This window comes from Gossypium hirsutum, chromosome A02, assembly GCF_007990345.1.
Source record: "Gossypium hirsutum isolate 1008001.06 chromosome A02, Gossypium_hirsutum_v2.1, whole genome shotgun sequence".
NCBI lineage: Eukaryota > Viridiplantae > Streptophyta > Magnoliopsida > Malvales > Malvaceae > Gossypium > Gossypium hirsutum.
In genome coordinates, this window is record NC_053425.1 from 41,109,597 (window position 1) to 41,119,790 (window position 10,194).

Consider the following 10,194-nt stretch of genomic DNA (forward strand, 5'->3'; position numbering starts at 1 on the left):
GTTGAATTTTAATTAATTTTATATCAAATTTTGATTATTTTGATAGATTTGCACAAAGGGCGAAAAATGGCTCGGCACTTTGCTAGGAGCGCAAAATCGAGAAGCAATTTTGAAGCATCAAGGAAAATTAATTTTTCAGCCTAAGACGGTCCAAATTATGTGAATTAATTCATAATATAATTTGTAGCAGCCCGATTTAGACCCTAGTTGGAACAGTGGTTCTGGGACCATGAATTTGAGTAAAAAAATATTTAAAAATTATTTTTTGTGTTTATTTTGTGTAAATTTATATCTATAAAATTTTCGTGATTTAATTTTGTCATTTGAGTGTCCGATTTAGTAAAGGACATAATCATGTAAATTGAAAACTTGATAATTTAAAGCATAAGGGCCGAATTGTTAGTGGCTTTCTAAATTGAAGCATTTATGTTGCAAATAACCCTTTGGACTTAGTGATGGCCGGTTGTATCCTTATTATGTATGTTTTAGTTTTTAATTTTAAAAGGGCAAAATGGTAAAATAAAGAATAATTCATGTAATAATAAAACATAAAGGAATTATAACATGGTTTCATAATCTTATTATTGTCGAAATAAGAAACAAAAGAAAGCAATAAAAGAAAGCTAGGGTTCTTCCTCATTGAAGCTAGATTAAGGTATGGGTTTAGCTCGCTTTTTGATAATTTTTACGTTTTTGAGATCGTTGCTAAGTTTTCTTCAAGACCCATGCTTGAATTTTTTATTTTGATGAATATTTTTGAGTTATACCATTGATGAGAGCTTGTGATTTTTGTTGTTTGATGATGAAATATGAAAGATATGTTTTAGATTAACATGTTTTGTATTAGAGTTTTTGATGATTTTTAGTAATTAGGACTAAATTGCAAAAATAATAATTTGAGGGATTAAAATGTGAAATAAACAAAATATATGGACTTGTATGAATATGGGTAAGATTCGGCCTAACATGAGTATAGGGAAATTTTGCATATTTTGTGTTTTGTGCAATAGGGACTAAATTGTAAAAAGTGTAAATGTTAGGGGTAAAATGGTAATTTGCCTATTTATGTGTTTTTGGACTAAATTGAAAGAAAATTTGTTTGAAAGAGCTTAATTTGAATATGTTTAGATCAAGAACCAAAGAAATCGGATTTGAATCGGGGAAAAACAAAAGTTATCGACTAGTCGTCCCATTCCGTTTCACATCATCCGAGGTAAGTTTATAAGCAAATAGACGTACTTAATTTTAATTAAATGCAAAGTATATATGCTGAAATGAAATATATGAATTTATATATGCAATAGACGAATGTTGTTAATCTTGGAAACTATGTTTACGACTTCGTTTCGTCCAAGTTTCGACGTCCGAAAGCCCCGTATGAACCTTAGGAATAGTTAGGATACATATGTCGTGACATAGGATTTCGATTTATGATGTGCGAGTAAGACCATGGCATCGATATGTGATCCCAATATATGTGTGCGAGTAAGACCCTGTCGGGGATAGTGGTATCGATATGTGATTACATGTGAGACCACGTCTGGGACGTTGGCAATGTACGATATGTGTGATTATCCGAGTGTCCTATCCAATTCCGAATGGTTCATCGGGCAAAGGTAAATCATGATCGTATGTGTAAAACAAGCTAAATGGCCAGGTATGAATTAGCTTGTTGGCTGCAAGTAATAAGGTAAGTATGTACTTGATGGTTGTTACAAATTATATATGAAGCAAAAGAAGGATATTTGTATATATGAATTTTGTAAGTGTATTCGACTTTTGAATAAATGGTATGAAAATTATGGAATTGATGTATGGATTTGTGTATATATGTGATCATGTGTATTCAGCCATTTAAGTAATATGTGTACATAATGACATACTATGATACTTGAGCTTGTGTTTATGAGTGTATGTATATTTAATTATCTTAAGACATATTGGCTTTGAAAGTTGAATGATAATTACTTAAATTGGTTATATGAGCATTCAGCCAAGGTGGGAAATATGTATGAAAAAGTAATACTTATGAAATTTGTATGTTTGAGATTAACCATGGTAATGTTAATGTAATTTGGTTAGTTTAAAAGGAATTGATCATATCATTGGATTATTTATTTGCTTATGACTTACTAAGCTGTGATAGCTTACTCTGTGTGTGTTACTGTTTACTCTGTTTTATAGATTCTGAAGTTAAGCTACGAGCTCAGGGGCTGTCAGCAAAGTTCATCACACTATCTACTATTTTGGAACTTTTATAAGTTAAAGTCGAATTATGGCATGTATAGGCTGGTTTCGGTTTTGTAATGTGGGATTTTTTGGTTATGTGTAATCTAAGCCATGCGAAAATAGCTAAACTATTATGTTTGATTTTGGTTTGGTTTAGGTATGGTATATGTTAATCTTGGTTATATAGTTGCAAGCTATGAATGCATAACATATGTGCTAAGTACTATATGCTTCAGGATTGAATGATAATTTTGGAAGAATTGTGGTTGATTCGGTTAGGTTTATTCATTGATGAAATGTACACATGAACTTAATAGTTATGTTTGCATAAGTTTATACATGTGATTTAGCATCATTGGATATATCTTTAGGTTTGAATAAGGTAAAAGATCATTGTGATATATTTATTACTTGGTATATACGAGTTGTGTTTGAATAAACGTATTTGAGATTAGTTAGATGATTAATGTAAGTGATGGATTTTGATTAGATGTATTTTGGCATTTATGTTCATGAAATAGGAAGAATAGTTTATATATGATTTATTGACACATATGATGGATATGCCATGCGTTCATAATTTAATTAAAGTCTTAGTTATGAGCTTGTATTTAAATATCATTGATATAGAAAAGGTGAAATACGCATGAACTTGGTAAAATATGCTATAATATCTGAGCATATAAGAAAATGTATGTTCGGGACCTTCACAGGTTTAATTATATATATTGTGTCTTATATGTGACTTGACATAATGATATGTGAAAATGTCCGTAGGTATTCATGTGTGGTATGGATAGTAATTTACTTATGAAATAGATGGTTACTAATATAAATATATGAGGCATGTTAGTTCATTACTTAAACATTTGAATGTTATGATTATTTGGCTATATAATTCGGCTTTTGGAATAATAATGTTTACGTATTTTGATATGAAGTTTATTAGCTGGTTCGAATAAGTGACTAAACAAATCATGATTAAATTTCTTATGTATGTGATTGTGTTTTAAATATTTGAACAGATGATAGTTAATCAAGTTTATATTTATTATAGATAGGTTGATATAATTTTATGCATTTTTTTAAATTGAGTAATTAAATCGAACTGTGTTATGACCGGTAATACCTTATAACCCCAATCCGGCGATGAGTTCGGGTTAAGGGTGTTACATTTTATTGGTATAGAGCTACAGTTTAGTCGATTCTAGGACTAACGTAGCGCGTGTAAGTCTAGCTATACATGCCATATTATATACTGTGATAGTGTGATGACTTCTGACATTTGAAAATGTGTTTTCATATAATAAATGGATCCTGATAGAGCTGTACCTAATGATGTCGAGAGCATAGCACCTACTCCCTCGCAAGGGACAACGCCGGTTTATTCTCGACTAATTTCAAGTAACCAGGAGGGAGAGGCTAGACAAGCCTTTTACCAAATTATGAATGACTAGTTTACTCAGTATATCCGGACTAACCCGCTGCACAACAGCCTCCACCCCCGACTAATCCATCTTCGATGCCTGCTATACCTCAAGTAAGTGATCCGTTGAGATTGTATAAGCCACTTATTGATAAAATCAGAAAACACGGGGATGAAGAGTTTAAAGCTACTGATGATGATGATGCTGAGCGGGCTGAGCTCTGGCTTGATAATACTATCTGTGTGTTTGATGAGCTGTCCTGTACTCCGGATGAATGTTTGGAATGTGCTATATTTTTTCTTCGAGACACAGCCTATCATTGGTGGAATATCCTAGTATCAGTGGTTCTGAAAGAGCGGGTGACCCGGGAGTTCTTTCAAACTGAGTTTCGTAAGAAATATATCAGCTAGAGATTTATCGATTAGAAGCGCAAAGAATTTTTGGAATTGAAACAGGGTTAGATGACCATGATAGAGTATGAGCGAAATGTAACACCCCTTACCCGTACCCGAGGCTGGGATAAGGTACGAGGAGTTACCGGACAAACATACAAACATTAAACTAAAATACGGGCCATAAAATTTCATTCATATTTCAAAACGTTCATTCACTTACACATAGTTCCTTATTTGAGTCTACGAAGCCCAAAACATACTTTAGAAAGGGCTCAGGACTAAACCGAGAACTTACGAAAATCTTGGAAATTTCATGCTTTAAGGCTCCACATGCTCGTGTCCCAAAGTCGTGTTCCATACACGGCTGAGACACATGGTCGTGTCTCTGCCTGTGTGGAATATACCTAGGCTATTTTCCAAGCTTTGGTCAACCTTAATCTCTTACACACTTATACAAAATCAAAAGAATATAACATGGTATTCATTTAATGATTAAATATTCTCAATTAAACCACAAACATAGCATTTGTATGTCATCATACATGTGTCTCTCATACTCATTTTACCTTGTTTATTATAGTACCACTTATACATTTATACCAAGATTATCATCTTACAAAATATCTTCAGCTTAATCATTAAGCATTCATATTTAAAACTATATCATATCTTTATAAAATACCACAATTCAGATACGCAAAATAACATGTTTGCCTGAAACATTTCAATTCAACTCCATACCCAACAAGCATTACATTTAGACTAGTCATATATATATATATATACATGTCATGATACATATCATTCTCTTTCTGTTTTCTTATAAACACATATCATTTATTTCATTATATCAATATTTCATATACCATAGTTTCCATGTATTCCACATATATTTATTTTCCTCCTCCTCCTCTCCATTCCACATCCTTAATGTATATAGCATTCTTGTAAGTACGATTTCATAATTTACTAATAAATGCTCACACCAAACTATCCACATGAGTCATAGTCACTTACTTATTTATAATTTGAGCTAAAGAGCTCCAAATTAAGATCCGTAAATTTTCCCTAAAACTAGAGTCAAATATATTTCCCCCATAAAATTTTCATAATTTTTGGTTTAGCCAATTAGTACAGTTTATTCATTAAAATTTCCCCCGTTTCACTTTCTGACAGTTCTGACCTCTCTTCACTAAAAATTAATTATCTCACAGTACAAAACTCGGACAATGTTCTTGTTGACTTATCTTGAAAATAGACTCTTAAAGGATTTTAAAAATATAAGTTTAAGCCTATAATTATTTTTATCCAAAATTTTGTGATTTTCCAAAATCAGAACAGGGGATCACGTAATCATTCTGAACCAGTCTCACAAAAAAATAAATATCTCAAAATATAGAACTCCTTTTCTTGCTCTGTTTCTTTTATATGAAAATATACTCATTAAGATTTAATTTGATATCTCATACAGTCTTTGATTAAACTTTTATTATTTTTGGTGATTTTTCAAAATCACGTCACTGCTACTGTCCAAAACAGTTTTATTGCTAATTCACTCTTTCACACTTTCTTTGTATTAACCTCATTTTAACACACATATCACAAATCATTTTCACCACATTTCATACATCACAAGTATAGGCCCATGATCACAAGGTCACCATAAGATCATCCTCATGTGTAACTTACTTGTTTATAACCTCACCACATCCTGGTCACTTAATGAACACATCATTCACATAATCAAGTTCCTTCACTTATTCATCACAAAACTCACAAAGCAATACATAGAGAGTCTCACGTTGAACACTTCGGATCAATCCTCGATACTTGGTGGTTTCAGCACATAGCTCCACCCATCATATAGTTCGGCTCTCTGGTACACATGGTGAACACTCAGTACCACCCATGTGACCTAGCCAATTTATCTCGTAGCTCTCTTGTCTACATGGTGTCCTTCACCTGGAACCACGCATGCGACCTAGCTACATATATCCCGTAGCTCTCTTGTCTACATGGTGTACACATAGTATCACCCATGTGACCTAGCTACATCATAATGTCTTGTAGCTCTCTTGTACACATGATGTGCACTCAGCACCATACATGTGACCTAGCTACATACTATCTGTATCATCCAATCTTTCCGAAGGTTCAACCGGGATTTCTCTCTCTTTTCCAACAATTTCACCAATCAAGTAATTATCCACAAACATATTTCCAATATTATTATAAAATATCATAATACAAGTAATATTGATGTATTACTTACATATAAACTTACATCTCATTTAATATCAAGGCAATAACATTAAATTACACATTGCCTTATTAAAAATCATATGAACTTTCAATTTCCCATAATATCCATACTCATAGAAATCACATTTATGTATGATAATTCAATGCACTTCATGTACCATAGACATATTTTTAAATCAATTCATAAACTTGGCACCATAATCATTTAATTTAATATAACTCAATTAATTCACTAAATTTAACTTTCAAATATAAATTACAGCATTATTGTTGTATTATTATCATACCAACTTACATACATTCAACACCTCGTAAATCATAATGAATGTATCAATTTTACATTGAAACATGCATAAATTAATGCTTATTATACATATGAACTAACCTCGATATTAAAACGGCCATTCTACCAACTTTCTAAATTTTCGATTTTTCTCTCATTCTAGGTTCAAATCTCATTTTTCGGGATCTAAAACATCATATTTTACTTATTTAATTAATGTACTATTCAAAAAATTCCTTAACTCAAACTTTGGAAAAATTACAATTTTACCCCTAAACTTTTGCATATTTACACTTTTTCCCCTAGGCTCGGGAATTAAACTTCATCCCTTATTCTTATGTTTTATGACATGCTGATCACTTTTCCCTTCTATGGCAACATCAAATTCTCACTCTAACATATACTTATGACTATTAGGTATTTTTACCGATTAAGCCCTTTTACTCGTTTTTACTCAAAACCGAGTAGCACAAGTTGTCTAACATAATTTAAAACCTCATATCCTATTATAAAACAGCAAAATAAACACATTTCACCTATGGGTATTTTTCCAAATATGAACCCTAGCTTAAATTATTGCTAGAATAAGCTTAATCAAATTACCGGGATTCCAAAAACGTAAACAACTTGAAAAACGGGGTTACAACAGACTTACTATTGAGCTTGGAAAGCTTGAAAACTGTAGCCATGGCTTCCCCCATGCTAATTTCGGCCTCCATTAGAAAGATGAGTCAATTTTGGCTTTATTTTCCCTTTTTATTTCTTTTAATTACCAAATGACCAAAATGCCCTTCCTTACTAAACTTTCAAAAATTCCATCTATGTCCAATTTTTGTCCATCACTTAGAAATTGGTCAAATTTCTATTTAAGACCTCCTAATTAATATTTCAAAGCAATTTCATACTAGAAACTTCTAGAATGCAAGTTTTGCAACTTATTCAATTTAGTCCCTAACTTCAAATTGAGCACTTTATGCATAGAATTTCTTCACGAAATTTTCACACAATCATGCAATCATATCATAGACCTAAAAATAATCATAAAATAATTATTTCTATCTCAGATTTTGTGGTCCCGAAACCTCTGTTCCAAGTAGACCCAATTTTGGGCTATTACACGAAAATTTGTGAGACTCAGTCGGTATGCTCGAGAGCGTGTTTCGACTGAAGCTATAATATGTAAAAGATTTGAAGATAGGCTGAATGAAGACATTAAACTGTTAGTTGGCATTCTTGAGATAAAAGAGTTCGTAGTATTGGTTAAGCGAGCCTGCAAAGCTGAAGAGCTAGGGAAAGAAAAAAGAAAAGCTGACTTTGAGGCTAGAGATTCTCGTAAGAGATCATTCAGTAAGTCAATTCAGTCGGCACCAAAGAAGTTTCGAGATGATTCAGTCATTCTAAAGCTACTTCGGGTTATTTTAGACGGGATCAGAATGGACCACCTTTTAGCTCGAGAGCTACCTCAATAGGTAGTGTGGATAATACTAGATCAAATCAACCTGAGTGTAAACATTGTGGCAAATGTCATCTCAGCTGTAACACCCCTAACCTGTATCCGTCGCCGGAATAGGTTAAGAGGTATTATCGAACTCGTAACTTAGATCAAAACAATCAAATATCAAATACTATCTCAATTCAATAAAATACCATTCATTCATGTTCATTACAAACTTAAACCGAGCATACAAGGTCTAATCCATGCATCTAGGACTAAATCGAGAACATGTGAACTTTTCAGAACTTATAAAAAATTTCAACTTTTAAATGGTTACATGCCTGTGTGAACAGGCCGTGTGCCTCACACGGCATTAGACATTGCCTATGTGTCTAAGCCATGGTGAAACAGGGCATACATACTGACTTGTCCACACGGCCACAAGACATGCCCGTGTGCCAGGCCATGTGAAAATTAGGGAGGCTACTGACTTGGCCACACGGCTGACCACAATCCTGTGTGCCAACCCATGTGCCACAAATTAGCAATAGACATGCTTGTGTGTCTAAGCTGTGTCAAAACTGGAGGGTATACTGCCTTTGATTTGTAGGGCACCTCGGGGGACACACGGCTATGTAACGTGACCGTGTGTCGCACACGACTGAGACACATGCCCTTGTCTCTGCCCGTGTGGATAAAAATAGGCCATTTGAATAGCCAATTTGCGACCCCAATTTGGGTCTACCTACAATGTTACACCTCAAACCCGGCCCGGACGCTATGGCCGTATCTGGTGCGCCAGATTGAAGTGTTTTAGCAAAAACCTTGTTTTCATTGAAAACCCTTCCTCAAGATATAAAACCCTAGTTAACTTATGAAAACTCTCTTTTTAGTTGCAAAAGCTTTGTTTAAAACATTTGATTTAAAAAAACTTATCGCTTTAAAAAACATTAGTTGCGGAAACGTAGAATAACATGCTATAATTTAAGGAACCATGTTTAACCTCTCATAATTACATCGCATAAAAATAATAACCCAGTAATAAAAAAAAGGAAGCCTTATTACAGTCTAGATTGAAAAGTACTTAATAAAATAGAATCTCGTCTGCCTTTTTAAAAAAACAAAACGCAAGTCCATGTTGTCTTGCTAGCTGGCCATCCAGAGTCCTTCCAAACATCGAACCTTCTATTGGGCATCACCTAAAAATAAAATAAAAGAGGGGGTGAGTTTTCACAAACTCAGTGTGTACAACCCTCTACGAAAAACAAGCATTCAAAAAAAATCATCATACATCAAACATGAAATGAAATCCCATCCCAATAACCATCCGCTACACACCAACTCCGTCCCCCGTCACATCATGTGGGTATATAAATATCGACCCACCCAACCAATACATCAATGGTAGCCCGATTACGGAACTACCTTCATTTAAATATTGGGCTGAAAAGCTGTCGGTGGATCCAGGATTGTCAAGCAACCATATGATCCTCATACACTTCCTTCGTTCCATACTTCCCAACCCGTATACAACCTAAGCAGATATCATATGTATGTAGCAGATATGCGTGTCACATCCATAAAATTTACATTCAACACCTAGGTGTATTTTGGTTATTTTCGCCCTTAGGGGCATTTCGATAATTTTCTCTTTAATACAGTTTCCACTTACCTCGGCCCGTTAACAAATCCTGTGAGCTAAGATGAACGAATACTATGCACCAAGTAGGATTCCAGAGAAGAGGAGGTGGGTCAGTAAGACCGCTTAAGTACCAAGCTCTCCTTAGATCCAATCCTAGAAATGCATATACCCGTTGCCACACATTAACCCTATGACTTGTCCACGGTCTCAACAATTTAATTAAGTTTTATGTAGTCATCATATACTAAGCCCAAAACCCCTACATACAAGCATATGGCCCTCTAGGCCCAATCTCATTTTTATGGCCTATCCGAGCCAAATCACATTATATTCATGCTCACACACAAATTTCCTATAACATAGCATCACTTACCAAATTTTGGCCTATTATGGGCCCTACAGCCTATCAGGCCCATTTAGCCCATCTCAGCCCATTTGGCCTATTCACAACCCAAGTCCATGGAATCACCCATGGGCCTCAGGCAACCTATCGGTTTCCCCGCTTACGAGTGTTCGCGCAC